This window comes from Oncorhynchus mykiss, chromosome 7 (genome assembly GCF_057628025.1).
Source record: "Oncorhynchus mykiss isolate SJ-2025 chromosome 7, ASM5762802v1, whole genome shotgun sequence".
In the NCBI taxonomy this organism is placed as follows: Eukaryota; Metazoa; Chordata; class Actinopteri; order Salmoniformes; family Salmonidae; genus Oncorhynchus; species Oncorhynchus mykiss.
The window spans coordinates 36,827,510-36,851,220 of NC_143028.1; the positions used below are offsets into that span (position 1 = coordinate 36,827,510).

Below are 23,711 nucleotides of genomic sequence, written 5' to 3' on the forward strand. Positions count from 1 at the left end.
TGTGATATTTAATAAGGCTCTCTCTCACTAATTGATTATACAATGTGCACAAATATGATTTCAGTTTGCGAGTGTGCGATATTGGGGTTGGGGACATGTATATTTCGACATTATAAAGAAAAACGTTGACAAACAATTGCAACACCTCCAAGTTGATCTGATCCTTGCTGTTGGAAAACCACATTAGTATCCAACTTTTGGCTGTTGCAGATCCACCTCCCCCGACTTCACTCCTTGACTTTCATCTAGTCAGTTGTGATCGTCAGGGGTCCCATTGTGACATAGCTATACGGCTCTGAGACCACCATCAGACATACAGCCCAAACGCACATCTCCCCACAATGCCCAACCAACGCGGCTCTGCTACCCGTCCTGGATTCATTTGAATGTGTTGACAGAAAATGTGAAAAGTCTGAAAGCCAGCAGTCCAATTTTCTACCACGCTGCTGTGCATACAGGTACACATTTTGGACTATGATAAACACTTTAGCCGTACCCACTCAAATGCGCTCCATATATTTGCACACTCATATGCGCACACTCCACACCTCCCTTGCCTGGATGTTGTTGATGGTATTTAGAGCAGCCTACTATCGATGCGCATCCTTCCTCCTCTGTGTTGCTCTCCTTAAGAAGCTTTGACAGAGCAGATGAGCGAGGATCTATCTCTTTTATCTCACAGGGAATACATCTCCACTGCTAACCAACCCAGGAAAACCAAGCTCTTATCACGTTCTTTCGATGACAAAGCACTCATAGGCTAAAGAAAGAAAGACCTGGAAAAAGAACGGACTCAATTTTTACAGAGCTAATTTCAGGTGAGTGAGCAGCATGCAATTTGCAAATTGGACTTATTAAAACGTCAGATGTAAACCTAAGATATCCCACACAATTTCTGGGGGCCTTCTGTTTTGGAAAATATATAAGACAGGGTATCACTAAATGCAATGGTTGCAAATGTACTGTAACATATTGTTATACTTGAGTAAAAGTAAAGATACATTAATACAAAATGACTCAAGTAAAAATGTAAGTCAGCCAGTAAAAAGTACATTATTTTCTTTAGGAATGTAGTGAAGTAAAAGTAAAAGTTGTCAAAAATATAAATAGTAAAGTAAAGTACAGTTTCCCCCCAAAACAACTTAAGTAGTACTTGAAAGTATTTTTACTTCAGTACTTTACAGCACTGACTATATGTGAATACCTTTCTTAATGGACAATCTTCACGTTGCAGGTTTCGGAAACTGTGTGCCTGTTGTACCCCCCTCGAAGGTTAACTGTCTTTACATTACAAAAATTGTGAATTTCAGAAAGTATTGTAACAATTCCATTTACTGTAAACACCTGATGGCAAACTTTTTTTCATATGGCTTTGTCCAAAATTGTCTGAGATGTTTCCAATCATTGTACAATATAATAAAATAGAATTTTAAAATTAGTCAGGATTTGGTGGGAAATGTACTTAATTTCATTAAAATATCGTAAGATTTGATTGCAGATTTACAATTGAAAAATACATATGATGATCCCTTAACAATGTATGACAATTGGAAATTACATTGTTTATCATGTTACCATGTTATTTCCATTGTGCACGCTTTCCTTCCCCGAGTCAGAGTAGGATGGCAGCTACTACAACCCTCTCACCTTAACTTATGGTGCAGCTCATTACATTGTTCCACTCTCAAGTGATTTTACTGTCTAAAAGGAGTCAGATTGCGTTTGTTATAGTGATACCTCACTTTTGGGTATCAGGCAGCACCCACAGACCCAGGAGGAATAATGATTATTCTGGTAAGTGATATGGGTCTCAGGGTAGATTTACACGAGTAAAATATGTATGTTAGCCTGGGTCTTAGCCCAGCGATCATGCCCTGCTCCCTCTGTGAAGTTGGGCACGGCCTGCATTCTTTAGGGCTGATAATGGGCCCTGATATACCTGACAGGCTGTGACAGCTCATGGCCTTGGCAGAGCCTCTCTTGAAGTAACACTCACACTTTCTAACTAGCACTGAGTTTGCTGATTGTTTGCTGACTGTGGCGTGGATTGGACCATTGCTTATCACTAACCCTGTTTAGGCTACCCTGGGGCGGCAGGGTAGCCTAGTGGTTAGAGTGTTGGACTAGTAACCGGAAGGTTGCAATCTGTTGTTCTGCCCCTGAACAGGCTGTTCCTAGGCCATCATTGAAAATAAGAATTTGTTCTTAACTGACTTGCCTAGTTAAATAAAGGTAAAAAAAAAAAAAAAAGATTTTCTAATATTGCTGCGGCTGTATGCAAAGACCGATGTGCAGAAACACCTGGCATGTAGGGGAATGGTCTTTTTTTTAAATCCAGGTTTACAGACTTCATAACACTGTTTTCTCTGGTCTGTCAGTCAGATTGCGTTTCATGTTTCATGTTTATGTGGCATGTTTTGCGTTGGTTTCCATGACACCTGTGTCGGGGTCGTGGTGTGTTTTTATTTTGCATCCAACCGACATTATGAAACATTACTTTTTTAACTGAAGTCTGGAAAGCGTCACGTATCAGACACGAGAGGAGAGGAGAGAGGCTGTTGTTTTTTCCTAATAAAAATCCAATGTAAAAGCTATATCTCGGAATGTTAACGAACCACCAAAATCTCCAGTAGCAGCCTATGGAGGACATAGGTGTGAATTACCACTGCTCTATTTAATGATGTCGAAACCCCACCTCCGCAATTACCCAGTTGAAAGCAGTGTATGCGTTGTGTGTATGCCTTTGATTCGCAAGTTCCAAGGATGGACTCTCGCATCAGCTGTTCACTCTCTTTACATATGTCAGTTATATTTTCAACCTCAAAACATCTACATTTTACATTACACATTCTCTCTCTGCTCAAATGAGTGGAGCCCTGTGTTTGTAAATCATCTTGGGATAACACAATGTCCTAAATTAGGATTAAGGAGAGAAGTAATTTAGGATGCTGTTGGTGGTCCTGCAAGGACACCTGCCTCTCTACTTGGCTATACTTGAATTGATGGCTGTCAAAGGGTGTAAATATTGTCTGAAACAGAGGACACCGACCGGACAAACGGCCTTCGTGTTGGCTCCCATTCAAATTGACCGTATAGAATGACTGGATGTGGGTTGGCACGTCTTTCTTTGTGACATACGAGGGGCAACAGTCTTTGTTCTGAGAGAGGTGGAGCCACATAGGTCTGTCTTATCAGGTAGAGTTAAGGAATGCGTTACCTCAGGTTAAGCCCTCATGGGGATGCAGATATTTTCAAGAGGGACAGAAATCACAAAATACAGAAGAATTGGTAAACATGTACAGACATGTCTTTACAGTCATATAAGCCATTGCTTTTATTTATGAAAGTATTACCAGAAATAAACTGATTTGTATATCCCCGTTAAGATCTGGCCTCCTTCTACGTATTTTTTCTGTTGCATCTCCCATGAGATGATTAAATGAATAATTACTTCAGCAGAAAAGCTGCTCTTGATGGGGTCAAAGGTGAAGGAAATAGCCCAGCAAATCAGACCATACTAACTATGTCTCCTTTAACTTGTCCAGTGATTTTTTTGTTGTTGTCGACATGTAGAAAGTTCACATTGAAAATGGATGTGCCAATTGCCTGCTATGGTCCGCTTTTACCAAAATGTCTTGTGTCGATAACAACTGCTGGCCATATTGATGTCACCTCCCCCCCAGTGATTGCACTGTTTGTTGTCCAAAGCTTATGCCTGCCCATACCATAACCCCACCGCCACCATGGGACACTCTGTTGACACAGCGTCGACATCAGCAAACCGATCGCCCATCAGCCCGGTACAGGAGTTGAAACCTGGGATTCATCCATGAAGAGCACACTTCTCCAGTGTGCCAGTGAGGTGAGAATTTGCCCATTGAAGTTGGTTACGACTCCAAACTGCAGTCAGGTAAAGACCCTGGTGAGGACGACATGCACGCTGATGAGCTTCCCTGAGACGGTTTCTGACAGTTTGTGCAGAAATTCTTTGGCTGTACAAGACCACAGTTTCATCAACTGTCCGAGTGGCTGGTCTCAGATGATACTGCAGGTGAAGAACCCAGATATGGACGTCCTGGGCTGGCATGGTTACACGTGGTCTGCGGTTGTGAGGCTGGTTGAAAGGAATTCTCTATAACAACATTGGAGGCGGCTTATGGTAGAGAAATTAACACACATTTATCTGACAACAACTCTGGTGGACATTCCTGCAGTCAGCATTCCAATTATACGCTCCCTCAAAACTTGAGACATCTGTGGCATTGTGTTGTGTGACAAGACTGCACATTTTAAAGTTACCTTTTGTATTGTCCCCAGCACAAGGTGTACCTGTGTAATGATCATGCTGTTTAATCAGCTTCTTGATATGCCACACCTGTCAGGTTGATGGATTATCCTGGCTAAGGAGAAATGCTCACTAACAGGGATGTAAACAAATTGGTTAAAACATTTGAGAGAATAAGCTTTCTGTGCGTATGGAAAATTTCTGGGATCTTTTATTTCAGCTTATGAAACATGGGACCAACACTTTACATGTTGTATTTATATTTTTGTTCAATGTAAATAGTTTGTGATTACTGGCTAATGGCCACTGTGATATTTACGGTCAATTTGAGCTGCGGACCAGGAATGTAGCATTGCCAGCCACAACGAAGGGAAAAGCAAGGATGTAGCCTAATGTGAATTACGAAGTAGAAATCTCTTTCGCCCCTCCACTCCTCACTTTCCATCTTTCACCGTGGGAATATGGCTTAATTAACAAATAGACAGTCCTCTGAGGAAAACCAAGAGAGGGAGGGAAAGTATGGTTTAGTCAGTCTACTAATGCAGCATCTACATACAGCATGTCGCTGCATAGACTCAAGCAGAGAAAATGAAGCAATCCATTTGCTGAATGGCTGTGAGGGAAATTCACATCTCCCCACTGAGTATAATGAAACCACTGCAAAGGTCAGTAAGAACCATATTCCCATGGGTGACAATTACTAAAGCCATGGAAATCATAATGTATTATTTAAGTAATGTAGCCAAACGCTTGTAATAACAACTTCTTCTGGGAAGCATCTTTTGGGTTGTGTGTGTGTGTGTGTGTGTGTGTGTGTGAAAATAATATTTGCTTAGAGGAGATGTCAGTACATTCAAATGTCAATACATTGCTTTACCTGAGGGACAATTCGGAGAAACAAGAGATCCGCATAAGGCAATTGGATTAGTTTATAGAAGTCCCATTCACACAGTGAAGAGGCCGGAGAGCACTCAAATACCATTTTGAGAAAATAGGTCATTCGCCAATCAAAGAACACAAGTGTAAAGCCCATTTTTACAAGGAAGAAAATGTGAGTGAGCACCGCTGTCAAAGAAAATCCTCACATCCTACTGAAAGTGTGGCAGAGATCCGAGTACATGACTGCATCTACAAAAAGCTAAAATTGAAGGAGATCTTTAAATTATAGCATTAATTAATATTTCACCCCCGCTTGATCCATGATGTAATTTTGCTAGATGCTGTATGTCAATCTTCAACTAGTCATTGATTGAATGACTACAGAGAGATGTGACAGATTATTACAGAAACCTATCAGTTTGCCTTCCATAGAACCTGGTCTGATAAGGTTAAACCACACTAACGAATTGTTGTCCTTGTTGTATATATTGTGCGGTTGTGGCGTGTTTACAGTAATGTGAAAAAAACAGTCAACAAGAAAAGTGTGAAGTGAGTGAAGAAAGTGGTCACATCATGCTTCATGTGCATGCAGATGAAAATAATGGGTTGTATACTGGGTTGTAGGCCAACGGGTACTGTTCTTATTACAAACACAGTCTATTTGAAGGTACTAAGATCATTCCATGAAGCATCTTCTATGTTGATCTTTTGATGCAAGACGAAGCTTCCGTTTGTTTTGCGTCAAAAAAACCCAGTGAGGTGAGCATGACCCTAGCCAGCCACTAAATTTAGCTCTGTTCCTGTACAACACCGTGTGGATGGGGAATGCGCAGCACTGTACCAATGACGCTTATGTAGGACTTGGTATCCAAGGCAACAAACAACAGAACAGAATGGTCAGATTAGGCAGTGAAGCGTGAAGAAGAAGAATAGGAACAAATGTGTCCGACTCATAACCAATAAAGTCAGAAGCTGGAACACAAGGGACCTACGTCCTTCCTCTTCAGTCAACAGCCAGATCAAACAGGTAAGGAGAGCCCAGCTATCTCAGCTGTTCTCACCAGTGATTTCATGTAGTTTTCCCATTCCCTTGCAGTTCTGTTGTGGAATCTGTTGTCCTAGGTGCTGATGGTAACGATCAGTATTGGCTGGGAACTGGACCTCACGATATGATATTATCACAATACTTCAGATATTTATTGCGATTCCCACGATTCTATATGTATTGCGATTCAATACTGAGATTTTATTGCAATTTGATGTTCCAAACATATTACTCACCATGTGTCTGCTGCAGAGGGACAAGAGAGAGCCTTGAGAAAATGAGTTTGGATCAGTCATGGAAATAAAAGATCTGGAAACAAATTTGCTCCTTATTTAAAAAGAAGATGGAGAAAAATATGTAAAGGAAAAATACTGGAGTTTTGTTGCGGGTACAGCCAACTACAGGGAAAATAAGATCGCAATATATATCATCAAAAAGAATATCCCGATATCACTAACATTCAGGGGTGAAAGTAGATTTAATTTCTTACCGGTATGGGACTCCCTATGTGTCACATAGATAAAAACAAGTATAGAGTGTAGATGTAATCATCGAATTACATATAGAATCTGTGTGCCTAGTAGACCTAGTAAAGATTTGTCATATGACTTCTGACACGTGTTATCTTTTAATGTGGCATAAACACAACCAGTCGTGATGTTTTCATCTGATTGTCAATCATTTAAAAAAAAAAAGCGCTCCTGTAGGCTACCTGCGCACGTTCGTCCGCTCATCAAATAATTCCAGCATCCAAACAGTGTACTGTGCACCCACAATTTGATGAACGGAAAGAGACGTCTGTTACAAAAAACCTAAAAGTGTATTGTAATGATACTTGTAGCATGAATTGATGAGTCCACTGCTGTCCGCACGCATCTCGGTATCGGCCACTAATCTCCACCTTTGCAAAATGTAATTGTTCTCACGTATACCATCCAGTTTCAAGTCAATTCGCATTTTTTTTTTTGATGCGGCTGACATGCAGTAAAGTTAGCTTACTTTCTCCCCTGGCAACGATATATGTTTGTGTTTTATACAATATCTAGTCTGTATTGAGGTTGAATTAATCAAATTCCTCTAGGCGGGGATAATACACAGAAGATGGTCTTACGTTTGAAAAAGGCAACATCTGTTTCCTAGCCTGACCATCTTCCCCATCACTAGTGCTTCATTAGCCTTAACCTTCGTGGGCTCCAGACTCGTGCCAGGGATCAGGCATCAAGGCCATGCCTGCGTCAGACTGCAGGTAGCCTAGTGGTTAGAGCGTTGGCTCAGTAACCGAAAGGTTGCAAGATCGAATCCCCGAGCGATGATTACATCTACACTCTATACTTGTTTTTATCTATGTGACACATAGGGAGTCCCATACCGGTAAGAAATTAAATCTACTTTCACCCCTGAATGTTAGGGGGGGGAATCTGAACAAGGCAGTTGACTGGCTGTTCCTAGGCTGTCATTGAAACTAAGCATTTGTTAACTGACTTACCTAGTTAAATAAAGGTTTAAAAAAAGACCTGGGAGACTGGGGAGAATAATTGACCTGGTTATTGTATGGTACTTACAGTATTACGAGAGATAATTAAATGAACAGCCAGATCACCCAATTGTACAGTTCACGATGCCTTATTGCAGATATAACGATATCTGCAGTAAAAGATTTTAAGTCTCTATAGCTCCCAAGCCATTACTCTCAGATAAAGACTGGCCGTGTCCAAATACCCATACAAACTTAAACTGCGTACTCATCGTCACATATTATTTAGCACAAACCGTTTAGTAAAAAGTATGCAGTATGCGACGGCCACAACGCAGTAGCAGCTCAGCTCTTGAATGGCTGAGGAGGTGGGGCGGGGCCGAGTGCAAATTCAACAGACTGATAATAGCTAATTTCCAATTCGATGTATTTCTCTAAACTCTGAATTGAATAGGAATGGAGTTATAGGCTGTTTATAGCCAGACTACCACATTCTACCTGTACTGTAGACCGTGTAATCTACCTATTCTATTACAAAAGTATTAAAGAAAGAAACAGATTATTTAGTTTCATTTCAACATATTTAGTGAAACCAAAGTTCTGTAACATGTATAAATGAAGTCAAATAGCCAGAAGTGTTCAAATGTTCAAATCAAAAGGCTACAAATCAGAAACGCTGGACAGCAACATAATACACTAAAGCACTGCAATCCTGGTATCCTGGAATCCTAGCCTACAAAAGTAAAACAATCCATGTGTTCAAATCAAATAGCCTGATTAGCATGACATCAATAAAGCAGCCACATTTCGAGTCCCCGGCGCCGACACAATTAGAAATCAAAAGATGGTGTAGTATTTAGTTTAAAAGCTCTGACAAAGGGCAAGAGAACAAGAAAAACTTGTCAATGAGAAGAAAAAAATAAACATATTTTTTTAAAGACTTCTGCTGCGATGTAGAAGAAAAACTATTTAGCCTTCATTTGAATACCACCGCAGAAGCTCTGCTTTTAGGCATCTTCCTAATTCAGTGGCCACGTTTTATTGTTTGGCTACCTGAAGAGAACTAGGTCCTATCACTCACAGCCCACCCCTTCCAATCTACTCGAGGAAGAGCCAAAATGAGCATAACATCCTGACATTTAACCCATACTTGATTTTTTTGAAAATGTAAATACTATAAAACATTGTATTTTCGCATGCGTCATGCCGCAATTGCTTTCTATCCTGCTATTCCTTGCGCATCCCCATATCTAATTGATCAGCTGTTGTCAAAGCCGAAATTAGTGACACATCAGGGCATTTAAAGGTATACTCAAAAGAATTTGAAACGGATGAGGGAGATTGCATGTAAACCCATGCTTAAAAAAAAATGATGGACAGTGTATTGCAAGTTTATGAAAAAAAATGTACAAATACAATACAAATGTATTGTATTGCAAGTTTATGAAAAAAAATGATGGACAGCATGTGTATTGCAAGTTATGTTGATTATTTGAGCCTCGCCAGGGGAAGGAAATCCATGTAAGGCTCAGGGGTGGAGCCAGCGACCTGCAAGATATTTCCCCTCAATTACCAATCCCCTCACCTCTCCCTACTGTCTGCCATACACACACCCAGCTCTGTCCAGGAGGGAGGGGCGGTCCAGCTCCCTAGAGCACCTCTCCTGGAGAGGGCATCGGCATTTCCATGGGCTGCACCTGATCTGCTTCTTGGTGAGGGGGCGGGCCAGTCCCGAATCGCCTCCACTGACTCTTTCTCCCATTGGGCCTCCTGCAGCGCCTCCTTCTGAAGGGAGATCTCCTGCTCCCTCTTAGCTAGCTGCTCCTGTAAGGGGGTGGCCTTCTCTGTCCGAGTGCTGAGCTGCAGGTCTTTTGCTGCTTGGAGGGTCTCCATTTTCAGAGTGGCCTCCTCTCTGCTCTTCTCCTCCTGATCCCTCAGAGCAGTCTCCAGGCTCTGCTGTAGCTCTGCAGCTTTCTGCTGATTGAGGGTCACCTCCCCTCTCAGAGCGTCTACTGCCTCCTCCTGGAGGGCTGCAGCCTGGGCCTCCTGCAAGACCTTCTGTAGGGAGCTGTCCTCCTGCTGCTTGGCAAGCTGCTCCTTCATCTCTCTAAGGCCCTCCTGTTTCTCCTCCTACTGCCTGGCTAAATCCTTCCTCATAGCAACCTAGGCTCTGCTGGAGCTCTGCAGATCTCTGGTGGAGGGACACCTCCCCTCTCAGTGCCTCCTTGGCCTCCCTCTCCTGGAGGACTGTGGCTTGCACCTTCTGCAGCAATCCCTTCTGTAGGTAGTTGTCCTCCTGCTGCTTGGCCAAACGGCGCAAGATTTCCTTTTTCAGCACCTCGTAATGAGCCACCTGGTCAACCATCATATCCTGATAGGTCTTCTGTGCCGTGCCTGATAGGAAGGGTGTTAGTAGGCTGGCCCATTGCTCATGGGGCTATTTCTCCCTAGCCGTTGTCCTCTCAAAGACGTGTAGGTAAGCCTCGATGTCGTCAGCCTCTGTCAGCTTCAGTAGAAACCTACTGGGTTTGAGACGAGAGAATGTTGCGCCTGTCGCTTCTGTATTTGTCAAACGGCAGCCAAGCATCGACCATCATGTCACCAGAATAAGACCCTTGATATTTCTTGAAAAGGAGCATCAAACTCATCACAGTGCACTTTCGCCACCCAGTGAAGTTCATCATAACTCAATTCATGTGTAGCCTTAATAAACTGCATGCTTTCCCATGTCGTAGTGGGAGGACCACACAACAAACCCTACTTCCTTATTTTCTCTATTATTTGACCATGAAGGTGTTTCCACCGCCATTTTTCACATAATACATTTTACAGACACAAAAAAAGATCCCACCTTTGTATAGCGTATTTTCTTTTGTCTTCATTTGGAAAGTTTACCGATAAAATGTGCTGTGACATTTTTTATCCAACATGTACTTTACTCGCATAAAAAAAGGTGGGATGGAAACCTGGTTAGTGCGTAACAGTGTTGTGACGAGGCTTTTTGCATATTCATGATTAGCACAGAGGCTCAGACAATACAGCGAAGAATGATGAATGTTTATGCATTATGCTAAGCACTATTTCTATTAGCTATATCAGTATCACCACTGATTGATGCTGTGTCTCGCACTTGTTATGTTTGCTGAAACTGAATTGGATGAATGCTTTGCTTAGAAAACAAAATAATAGAATAAAAAGTGAACAAGGGTTATTGTTTCTGTCCTCTTATTCAGACATGAAACCATTTTTAAAAGTGACCCCTGAGCCAACACTTCACTATTGGAACAAGAGCTGCATAGCAAAACGATAATGGGATTGTAGAACAAGGGGGAATGTCATTATGAAGCCGTTATATAAGCTAATTTGGCGTGTGTGTGTGTGTGTGTGTGTGTGTTTGTGTGTGTGTGTGTGTTTATAAGAGTATGATTGTGTTACACCCCCAGCGTCCCCCCTGCAGGCGCTCCCCACAGTTTAGGAACCACTGGGTTAGAGACAGCCAGGCAGGCAGCCTTTGTGGTGGTCGTTTCCCTAGGATCCATGCTTGAGAAGGGGTCTCAGCATGTGAAGAGTGGCAGGCTGTACTTTGGACTTGAAACTACTAACACATCTCTGTTTTAGCATACAGTACCAGGGAGTGATGCTGAGCTCTGCAGCTTTCCGACAGAAGAGAAAGGAGGTGTGCATACTGTATACAGGCTGTAAACTGTTGGCTGTTTATGCACAGAACATGTTTAGCTACGAAATACATATGTTTCAAATGTACATCTGCATTATTCCATATTGTTCAGAGTGCATATGTGAGCATGTGTCTTTGGCTATATTCTCTTACACCTGACTGTCTCTTCCCTTGATTTCTAGAAGTCTTCAAAAATGGCTCCTCAGATAGTGGATTGTGAACATGAACATTCTCCTTTCCCCCTTATGTTCCCCGTATAGTGTCCTATAAAGGGTTAATAATGCAGTTAATGAAATATTCATTCGGTTAGACACTACACATATCATAGATAATCCTACACTGGAAGGTGATGAAATCCAACCTTTCTACACGAGTAAAGTACATGTCGGATGAAAAATGTCATGACAGGCCTGATGGATACAGCTCATTTTGTCGGTAAACTTTCCAAATCAAAAGGTGGAATCTTTGTGTCTGTAAAAATTAATTATGCGTGCAATGACAGTGGAAACATCTTTATGCGCAAATATTGATACAATAACCCTCATATCGAAGTAAACTTGGAGTCACACGATTATATGTTGTGTGGTCCTCCCACTACGACTCGGGAAAGCACGCAGTTTATTAGGCTACAGATGAAATAAGTTATGATGAACATCACAGGGTGGTAAAAGTGCAGGGTGATGAGCTTGATGCTCCTTTCCAATAAGTATTGAGGGTCTTATTCTGGTGACATGTTTAGCTGCCGTTTGACAAACCGAAATAATCTTGCTCTTTTTGTTCATAATAATCTCATCATGTAAACTAGACCCACACTATCTGCGAGTTGTAGGCTGGAACGCACATGTCAAGATCAGAGTGGGCACATTCACTATATAACACAAACATTTTTAGTGACAAAACCATCAGTAGAGTTAAATGCGATGAAAACCCATTTCACTTTTTTATTCGATATATGGGAATTTAACCGCAAAAGTTATTTTTTATGTGCACAATGTCATCACACACTGCCTTTTATCCGCAATAATGGGAAAACATCTGTGGTGGGAAAATGCGAATACTGGAATATTCATATGAAAATCTGTTGCCTATTGGATGTAAACGTAGCTACTGGTACACACTACATAGGCTACTGTTTAAGGCTAGGCTACATTTGCATTCTCCATATGCCAGTGCCAATACATCCAATGTAGTCTACAGTTGACAATACTGGCCTCCTTCCCTCATCATTCATACCACGGAGCAAACAGAAACACATTTGCAGAGGCTTATTTTAGGGCATGTATGGAAGGTCAAAACAAAAATGAATGTATTCACACGCAAGCAGCTTATGAAAATGTGCTGGCAAACGTGCTGGCTCCACTCTTTCATTATCTCCTTACAGCCACGTAGAATATCGAATATGAATGCTGGGATCAATGTGCTGCTAGGTGACAGCAGATTACAGGTCTCGTGTGGCTTAGTTTGTAAAGCAATGTGCTTGCAATGCCAGGGTTGTATGTTTGATTCCAATGGGGGGAAAAGTATGCACTCACTACTGTAAGTCGCTCTGCATAAGAGTGTCTGCTGAATGACTAAGATATTTAACAGTCACAAACATAGCCCTGCATGTGTTGCTACTAAGGGATTGCCAGAGAGTGCAAAGCTATTATGTCTAAAACAAACATTTGGGGAGTGATGTTGTCGATCTAATCTCAAACTGAGAAAGGTCTTGACTACCTTAAAGAGCTAGAGTGTCCCCCATGTCAGAACTGACTTGCTGTCAAATTTACAGCTAAAATCAAGACAGATATGACAACCCTTGTATGTCATTGTACCTTTGTTTTTGACTTCTGAACTCTCTTGTTGTAAATTTTACAGTAGATACATTTACTCCAGGTACTGTAGAAGCAGTGTTATGTAGAAGTCTGTGGCAACTGTGACGGAAGTCTAACTGTGAGGTACATTTAGACTGATGTGTGTGAGGTTATCAGGAAGGAGGGGTAAGGTAAGGGCGAATGCCTGTATGGATATTACTACACATCATTGAAACTGCTAATCTTGAGGGGAGAAAATACAACAGGCGGTATTCACTGTAAGGAAAGCTGTCAAATGTCACAGCAATATGCAACAGCCTATATTTCATGTATAGACTAGCTGAGGCTTCCCAACCCCTAAAGGTTGATTAGCTTGACGGAGCGTGATAAAATTTAATGAAGGGACAGGCCAATGTAGCATGTCTATTCTTCTGTCGTGGAATGGGTTTGTGTCTCTTGTGGAGTGGGTCTGGATTAGCATACACAATGGACAAGTACCACTATACTTATGAATGGAAAATAGTTACAGTATATCAAAATATGAATTATATTAGTAAAGTTGCAGAACATATGACAACACAGAACAAATGGCCCATGTACTAAAGATTAAGATCGAATCCAACTACGCCGGCTCTGATTCTCATCAGATTTGGCAGGATTTACAAACTATCCTGGATTTAAAAGGGAAACCCAGCCGCGAGATGCCCAATGACGCGAGCCTACCAGACGAGCTAAATGCCTTCTATGCTCTCAACACTATGCAAGCAACACTGAACCATGCATGAGAGCACCAGCTGTTCCGGACAGTCCATGTGAGTAAGACCCGGACTACCAGGACACAGAAGGATTACCAGGACGCGTACTAGGAGCATTTGCTGACCAGATGCCAAGTGTCTTGACTGAAATTTTCAACCTCTCCCTGATCCAGTCTGTAATACCTTCATGTTTCAAGCAGACCACCATAGTCCCTATGACAAGAACGCCAGGTAACCTATCTAAATAACTATTGCCCTGTAGCACAAAATGCTTTGAAATGCAGGTTAGGGTTCACATCAACACCATCATCCCAGACACCCTGGACCCACACCAATTCGCATACCACCCCAACAGATCCACAGGTGACGTAATCTGTATCGCACTACATATTGTCCTCTCAGAACTGGACAAGAGGAAGACCTGTTTGAGAATGCTGTTCATTGACCACAGCTCAGCGTGAGTCCTCCAAGCCTTGATCTCCGCCGACGATGAGACCGCCTATAGAGAGGAGGTCAGAGATCTGGCACCACACTGCCAACAATCTCTTCTTCAACGTCAGCAAGAAAAAATAGGCGCTACAGAGTGCAATGAGTACGGCCCAGTACATCATTGGGGCTGAGCTCCCTGCCATCCAGGACATCTATACCAGGCTGTGTCAGAGGAAGGCCATGAAAATTGGCAAAGACTCCAACCACCCAAGTCTAATAGACTGTTTTTTCTGCTACGGTATGACAAGCGGTAACGATGCATCAAGTCTGGAACCAACAAAACCCTGAACAGCTTCTACCCCCAAGCCATAAGACTGCTAAATAGTTCGTTAAATAGTTAACCAAAAACCTACCCGGACTATCTGCTTTGACCCTTTTTGCATGACCTTTCTTGACTTTGATATTGATACTATTAGATATTCTTCAAAGTAGCCAGCCTTTGCCTTGATGACAGCTTTGCACACTCTTAGCATTCTCTCAACCAGCTTCATGGACTGCATTTCAATTAACAGGTGTGCCTTGTTAAAAGTTCATTTGTGGAATTTCGTTCCTTCTTAATTTGTTTTAGCCAATCAGTTGTGTTGTGACAAGGTAGGGGTGGTATACATAAGCTAGCCCTATTTGGTAAAAGACCAAGTCCATATGGCAAGAACAGCTCAAATAAGCAAAGAGAAAGACATGAAGTTCAGTCAATCCATAAAGTGCAGTCGCAAAAACCATCTGGTTTCCACTTAGTGGGACTATTATTTGTTTTTCAACAGGACAATGACCCAACACGCCTCCAGGATGTGTAAGGGCTATTTTGCCAAGAAGGAGAGTGATGGAGTGCTGCATCAGATGACCTGGCCATTACAATCACCCAACCTCAACCCAATTGAGATGGTTTGGGATGAGTTGGACCGCAGAGTGAAGAAAAAGCAGCCATCAATCAATCAATCAATACAATGTATTCATAAAGCCCTTCTTACATCAGCTGATGTCACAAAGTGCTGTACAGAAACCCAGAGCACCAGTAAGCCAGTGACTCAACCCCTGTTATAGGGTTTGAGGCAGAGAATCCCAGTGGAAAGAGGGGAACCGGCCAGGCAGACACGCACTGCGGGTCGCTGCTCCAGTGCCTTTCTGTTCAACTTCACACTCCTGGGCCAGACTACACTCAATCATAGGACCTACTGAAGAGATTAGTCTTAAATAAAGACTTAAAGGTCGAGACCAAGTCTGCATCTCTCACATGGATAGGCAGACCATTCCATAAAAATGTAATTCTATAGGAGAAAGCCCTGCCTCTAGCTGTTTGCTTAGAAATTCTAGGGACAGTAAGGAGACCTGCGTCTTGTGACCGCCGCGTACATGCAGGTATGTATGGCAGGACCAAATCGGAAAGATATGCAGGAGCAAGCACATGTACTGCTTTGTAGGTTAGCAGTAAAATCTTATAATCAGCCCTAGCCTTAACAGGAAGCCAGTGTAGAGAGGCTAGCACTGGAGTAATATGATCACATTTTTTGGTTCTAGTCAAGATTCTAGCAACCGTGTTTAGCACTAACTGAAGTTAATTTAGTGATTTATCTGGGTAGCCTGAAAGTAGAGCATTGCAGTAGTCTAACCTAGATGTGACAAAAGCATGGATACATTTTTCTGCATCATTTTTGGACAGAAAGTTTCAGATTTTTGCAATGTTACACAGATGGAAAAAAGCTGACCTTGAAACCGTCTTGATATGTTCGTCGAAAGAGAAATCAGGGCCAGAGTAACGCAGAGGTCCTTCACAGATTTATTTGAGATGACTGTACAACCATCAACATTAATTGTCAGATTCAACAGAAGATGTTTCTTGGGACGTAGAACTAGCTGTTTTGTCCGAGAATTAAAAGTAGAACATTTGCCTCCATCCACTTCCTTATGTCTGAAACACAGGCTTCCAGGGAGGGCAATTTTGGGGCTTCATCATGTTTCATCGAAATGTACAGCTGTGTGTCGTCCACATAGCAGTGAAAGTTAACATTATGTTTCCAAATGACATCACTAAGAGGTCAAATATATAGTGAAAACAATAGTGGTCCTAAAACGGAACCTTGAGGAACACCGAAATTTACAGTTGATTTGTCAGAGGACAAACCATCCACAGAGACAAACTGATATCTTTCCGACAGATAAGATCTAAACCAGGCCAGAACTTGTCCGTGTAGACCAATTTGGGTTTCCAATCTCTCCAAAAGAATGCGGTGATCGATGGTATCAAAAGCAGTACTAAGGTCTAGAAGCACGAGGACAGATGCAGAGCCTCAGTCTGATGGCATTAAAAGGTAATTTACCACCTTTACAAGTGCAGTCTCAATGCTATGATGGGGTATAAAACCAGACTGAAGCGTTTCGTATACATTGTTTGAATTCAGGAAGACAGTGAGTTGCTGCTTTTTCAAAAATGTTTGAGAGGAATGGGAGATTCGATATAGGCCGATAGTTTTAAAAATATTTTCTGGGTCAAGGTTTGGCTTTTTCAAGAGACTTGATTACTGCCACTTTTAGTAAGTTTGGTATACATCCGGTGGATGGAGAGCCGTTTATAATGTTCAACATAGGAGGGCCGAGCATAGGAAGCAGCTCTTTCAGTAGTTTAGTTGGAATAGGGTCCAGTATGCAGTTTGAAGGTTTAGAGGCCATTAATATTTTCATCAATGTGTCAAGAAATATAATATTAAAAAACTTGAGTCTCTCCCTTGATCCTGGGTCCTGGCAGAGTTGTGCAGACTCAGGAGAACTGAGCTTTGGAGGAATACGCAGATTTAAAGAGGAGTCTGTAATTTGCTTTATAATGATCATGATCTTTTCGTCAAAGAAGTTCATGAATTTATCACTGATCAAGTGAAAGCCATCCTCTCTTGGGGAATGCTGCTTTTAGTTAGCTTTGCAACAGTATGAAAAATAATTTTGGGATTGTTCTTATTTTTCTCAATTAAGTTGGAAAAATAGGATGATCGAGCAGCTGTGAGGGCTCTTCGATACTGCACAGTACTGTCTTTCTAAGCTAGTCTGAAGACTTCCAGTTTGGTGTAGCGCCATTTCCGTCCCAATTTTCAGAGCTCGGGTATTTTCTGTATACCAGGGAGCTAGTTTCTTATGACAAATGTTTTTTGTTTTTAGGGGTGTGACTGCATATAGGTTATTACACAAGGTTAAATTAAGTTCCTCAATTAGGTGGTTAACAGATTGTTGTTCTCTGATGTCCTTGGGTGGGTGGAGGGAGTCTGGAAGGGCATCTAGGAATCTTTGGGTTGTCCGAGAATTTGTAGCACGGCTTTTGAGGATCCTTGGTTGGGGTCTGAGCAGATTATTTGTTGCAATTGCAAACGTAATAAAATGGTGGTCCGATAGTCCAGGATTATGAGGAAAACTATTAAGATCCACAACATTTATTCCACAGGACTAGGTCCAGAGTATGACTGTGGCAGTGAGTAAGTCCGGAGACATGTTGGACAAAACCCACTGAGTCGATGATGGCTCCGAAAGCCTTTTGGAGTGGGTCTGCGGACTTTTCCATGTGAATATTAAAGTCACCAAAAATGTGAATATTATCTGCCATGACTGCAAGGTCCGATAGGAATTTAGGGAACTCAGTGAGGAACGCTGTAAATGGCCCAGGAGGCGTGTAAACAGTAGCTATAAAAAGTGATTGAGTAGGCTGCATAGATTTCATGACTAGAAGCTCAAAAGACGTAAATGTATTTTTTTTGTCAATTGAAATTTGCTATCATAAATGTTAGCAACACCTCCGCCTTTGCGGGATTAGCAGGGGATATGGTCACTAGTGTAACCAGGAGGTGAGGCCTCATTTAACACAGTAAATTCATCAGGCTTAAGCCATGGTTCAGTCAGGCCAATTACATCAAGATTATGATCAGTGATTAGTTAATTGACTATAACTGCCTTGGAAGTGAGGGATCTAACATTAAGTAGCCCTATTTTGAGATGTGAGATATCACAATCTCTTTCAATAATGACAGGAATGGAGGAGGTCTTTATTACAGTGAGATTGCTAAGGCGGACACGACCATGTTTAGTTTTGCCCAACCTAGATCGAGGCACAGACATGGTCTCAATGGGGATAGCTGAGCTGACTACACTGACTGTGCTAGTGGCAGACTCCACTAAGCTGGCAGGCTGGCTAACAGCCTGCTGCCTGGCCTACACCCTGCTGCCTGGCCTGCACCCTATCTCATTGTGGAGCTAGGGGAGTTAGAGCCCTGTCTATGTGCGTAGATAAAATGAGAGCACCCCTCCAGCTAGGATGGAGTCCGTCACTCCTCAGTAGGTCAGGCTTGGTCCTGTTTGTGGGTGAGTCCCAGAAAGAGGGCCAATTATCTACAAGGGGCAGACAACCAGCGATTGAGTTGTGAGACTGCTGTAGAGCTCATCACTCATCACTGCCGACGTGGATAACAATATCCCTATACTCTCTACACCAGTTTTAGCGTTAGCCAGCACCATCTTCAGATTAGCCTTAATGTCGGTAGCCCTGCCACTGGTAAACATTGTATGATTGCTGGATGATTCGTTTTTAGTCTAATTCTGCGGGTAATGGAGTCGCCAATGACTAGGGCTTTCAATTTGTCAGAGCTAATGGTGGGAGGCTTCGGCGTCTCAGACCCCGTAACGGGAGGAGGAGAGACCAGAGAAAGCACGGCCTCTGACTCCGACACGTTGCTTAATGGGGAGAACCGGTTGATAGTTTCTGTCGGCTGAATGAGCGACATCGGTTGAGCAATCCTACAGCATTTCCCTCCAGAAGCCATGAGAAAATTGTCCGGCTGCGGGGTCTGTGTGAGGCGATTTATATTACTATCTGTACTTATTGGTGGCACAGACACTATTTCATCCGTTCCTTCACTTGCCTAACGATTGCTCTGAAGCTGGGCTTGCAGCACAGCTATCCTCGCCATAAGGCGATCGTTCTCCTGTATATTATGAGTACAGCGACTGCAATTAGATGGCAAAATGTTAATGTATAGCTCCGAATGGTGGAGGTCCTGATGAACCACATCCAGATGAATGAAAAAAGTCGAAAGAGGTCAAAAATGTAAATATAAAACGGTAATTAAAAAGTAAAAACTGTAAAGTTGGCAGGTAGCAAAGTAAGGTTAGCAACAAACCGCACAGCAGCACATAAACAAGTCTACAAGTTTTGACCGGAAATGACGTCAAATCAGTCCTTGTAAAAACCCAACAAGTTCTCAGCATATGTTGGAACTCTTTCAAGACTTTTGGGAAAGCATTCCAGGTGATGCTGGTTGAGAGAATGCCAAGCATGTGCAAAGCTGTCATCAAGGCAAAGGGTGGCTACTTTGAAGACTCTAAAATATAAAATATAGTATGATTTGTTTAACACTTTTTTGGTTACTACATGATTTCATATGTGTTATTTCAGAGTTTTGATGTCTTCACTATTATTCTATGATGTAGAAAATAGTAAAAATAAAGAAAAACCCTTGAAGGTGTCCAAACTTTTGACTGGTACTGTATGTATCTACCTCAATTAGCTTGTACCCTTGCACATCAACTTGGTACTGGTACCCCGTGTATATAGCCAAGTTATTGTTACTTATTGTGTATTTATTATTACTTAGATGTTTTATGTGTTATTACTTCTGTATTATTTCTCTATTTAATTTCTCTGCATTTTTGGGAAGGGCCCGTGAGTAAGCACTTCACTGTTAACGAAGCATGTGACGAATACCATTTGATATGATTTGATGTATGTTTATCAGTTGCAGTAATATAGTTGCTTGAGGGGAGGCTGATTATATCAGGGCCACTGTGCTATTCAGCCAGCGAGTGAGGCAATGCGTATCTCTGGAGCCCTGATCCTGGAGTTATATAGTAGTGAGTCCCACTGTGGCCCGCACTACACTCAACCGCCTCTTCTCCTCTCCTCTCCTCTGAGTCTTCATCCCAGAGACTCTCTCCTTCCCGTGCCGATGATTGATTCACAACCTGAAACAGAACTATTCACTCTTCTTCTCCTCTCTCGCTGCACAGGGTTCATTATTTCCCTCTCCTGGCTCATTACTAGCAGTCTACGTGTCGGTTGGAGATATTGCCCACTCCGCACCGAACCAATACAGCAAGGACTGCTGCTGCTGCTGTAAACAGCACTGTTGAAACACTAGGAAAAGGGAATTTAATCAACGCTTTGAAAGTTTTTGCCATGAAGAAGACGAAAATAACACCCTCCTCTGCCAGAGTGTAGACTGAGTAGCTAACGGCTTTTGTGTGTTTATTAGAAGAAGAAGAAAAAATCTGGATGCAATCATTCTGGCTCTGAAATTATACTTCAGTCTGCTCTCCTGGCCCAAGAGCTATTCTGGGAGATGGAGTGTGTTCTTTACATGGTCTAGTCAGTGGAAAAGCAGGCTTTACTGTAACAGCAAAGAAGTTTCCCTTTAATTCAGTGGTGTAGGGCTTTCAAAACAAATGGCCACTGGATTGCAAAAAATGTGGCCTATTAATTACCATTTGGAGAATAATTCATTATTTAATAGGCCTGCATTGACACTGACATTATTTTTTATTAAAAAAAATATGTCAGAATAATGTGGGCATTGCTTGACTAAATAGACAGCATGCTCCCGACACAAACACACTAGTGGGTGGCAGTTAGCCTAGCGGTTGGAGCGTTGGGCCACTAACCGAAAGGTTGTTGGTTAAAATTCTTGAGTCGACATGGTGAAAAGTCTGTTGATGTGCCCTTCAGCAAGGCACTTAAACCTAATTTGATCCAGCTGTGCTGAACTACTACAGCTCACCCTATAAAACTGCACCTGTTCATGTGGTAGCTAGCTAGCAAGTTGCTAAAACTAGATGTTGTTGAGGGGTTACTTTATCATATTTTAAAAGGAGAAAGCAACCAAAAACCGGGTTCCCTTTGTAATGGAACACTTTGTATGGAAAACCAAGTTGAAGCCAATATTGGATGCTGTCTTGTTCATAATAACCGCACATGGTTTTACGACAACAAGCACAATAACGCAACACCCTTCAATTGAGAGGGGGAGGCAGCGTAGCCTAGTGGTTAGAGCATTGGACTAGTAACCGGAAGGTTGCAAGTTCAAACCCCCGAGCTGACAAGGTACAAATCTGTTGTTCTGCCCCTGAACAGGCAGTTAACCCACTGTTCCTAGGCCGTCATTGAAAATAAGAGTTAAATAACGGTAAAATAAAAATAAAAAAGATCTCTTAAATCAGAAATAAAATAATGGAATAATTATAACTTAACTAAATCAGCTACCATAACTTCACTGACTATTCAAGGATATGTCAGATTTTTAAACTCTACGGGATCTGTGTCCCCCCTATGCGGCACGGTTGAGCTAATGTGATTAGCATGAGGTTGTAAGTAACAAAAAAAATCCCAGGACATAAACATATCTGATATGGGTAGAAAGCTTAAATTCTTCTTAATCTAGCTGCACAGTCCAAATTACAGTAGCTATTACAGTGTAACATGCTATTGTTTGAGGAGAGTGCACAATTATGAACTTGAAAATGTATTAATAAAGCAATTAGGCACATTTAGGCAGTCTTGATATACAGATATACATGGTTCATTGGATCAGTCCACGACTTTGTACATACACTGATGCCATCTAGTGGCCAAAGTCCAAATTGTGCCTGGGCTGGAACAATTCATTGTGGCCTTTCTCTTGCATTTCAAAGATGATGGCACAATAAAAAAAGAAAAACGCATGTTTTTTTCTTTGTATTATCTTTTACCAGATCTAATGTGTTATATTCTCCAACATTTATTTCACATTTCCACAAACTTGAGTGTTTCCTTTCAATATCCATATCCTTGGTTCAGGTCCTGAGCTACGGGCAGTTAGATTTGGGTATGTCATTTTAGGTGGGGGAAAAAAAAAAGGGTAGGACCCCCCCATAGGGTAGACCCCGCCCCCCTCCTTAGCCCTGACTGGGAGGGAGGCATGCTCAGGTCTAGGTTTGCATCCCTCCTGGAGAGGACAACTGCATTGCCGTGCGGGACTGCACCTCCGACCTGTGGATGACAGAGTAGCGCTGTAAGGACAGGAACCAGTGGGTGACACGGTCATTCGCGTCCTTACCTCTTGCCATCCACACAAGGGAGGCATGGTCAGTGATCAGGGTGAACTTCCTCCCGAGAAGGTAATACTTGAGTGTGTCCAGTGCGCACTTCACGCTGAGGCACTCCTTCTCGACAATCGAGTATTTCTTCTCCCTCAGGAGGAGCTTCCTGCTGACATAGATGATTGGGTGCTCCTCGCCTTCCTGCTCTTGGGACAAAACGGCCCCTACCCCTGTGTCAGACGTGTCTCTCTGGCCTAGGAGGTTTTTTGAGAAGTCCGGAGTGACGAGTACCGGGTGCGAACATAGCGTATCCTTCAGGGCCTGGAACGCCGCCTCCGTGTCCTCCGTCCATCGCACCGTCGGGGTAATCGTGCCTTCGTTAAGTCTGTGAGGGGAGAAGCTATTGCAGCAAAGTTGGGTACAAATCTAATGTAGTACCCTGCTAACCCCAGGAATGACTTCACCTGCCTCTTGGTTCGGGGGACCGGCCATCCCCTAATGGCAGTGATTATTTTTCTTGGGGTTTCACATTTCCTCTCCCAATCTGATATCCCAGGTACTCCACCTCGGCGTAGCCCGGCTTGCACTTGTGGGGGTTCGCGGTCAGACCTGCATCCCTTTTGAGCATCAACCACGGCCTGTAACCTACAAAGATGTGACTCCCAACTGTCACGTACTCATTGTGCGGCCGCAGGACGTGGTCCATGAGTCACTGAAAGGTTGATGGTGCCCCGTGGAGGCAGAACCCTGTAGTGGTATAGCCCCCCCGGGGGGGAGAAGGCAGTCTTCTCCCGGGAGGCAGCTAGTAGTGGCACCTGCCAGTACCCCTTTGTCAGGTCCAAGGTGCTGACGTATCTCGCCATCCCCAAGCGGTAAGATCGTCGATCAGATCGTCCACCCGGGGCATGGGGTAAGCATCAAACTTACTGACCTTGTCCAGAACTATGGGGTTAGACCCCTCACTGTGTGACTCCTCCAGTACCCCCATTTCTAGCATTATCGTCACTTCCCACTGGACCACCACCCTCCGGGCTCATGGTATGGCCATTTGCGCACTTTTTCTCCAGGACATGTGTGGATATGATGTTCCACGAGATCCGTGCACCCCGACACCTCGGAGAACACGGCCGTATTCCACAGGACCAACTCTCTGAGCTCTTGTCTTGGATTGGGTTGAGGTCTTCCCCCATTGCAACTTAGACCGAGGGCGGGCCC

The 23,711-nt window shown here is 42.8% G+C and overlaps 1 protein-coding gene across 4 annotated transcripts in view; it reads left to right on the forward strand.

The window, feature by feature from the left end:
• Positions 1–309: 309 nt before the first annotated feature.
• The window catches only part of camkva (CaM kinase-like vesicle-associated a), a 39,171-nt gene continuing 15,769 nt past the window's right edge, over positions 310–23,711 (forward strand). The window contains exon 1 of one of the 4 annotated variants that reach the window (XM_021609295.3): positions 310–818. The gene's annotated coding sequence lies outside the window, so the exon portion shown is untranslated. Of the gene's footprint in view, positions 819–5,948; positions 6,192–23,711 lie in introns of those variants that run through there. The other 3 variants (XM_021609292.3, XM_021609294.3, XM_090240840.1) reach the window with 3 other exon arrangements.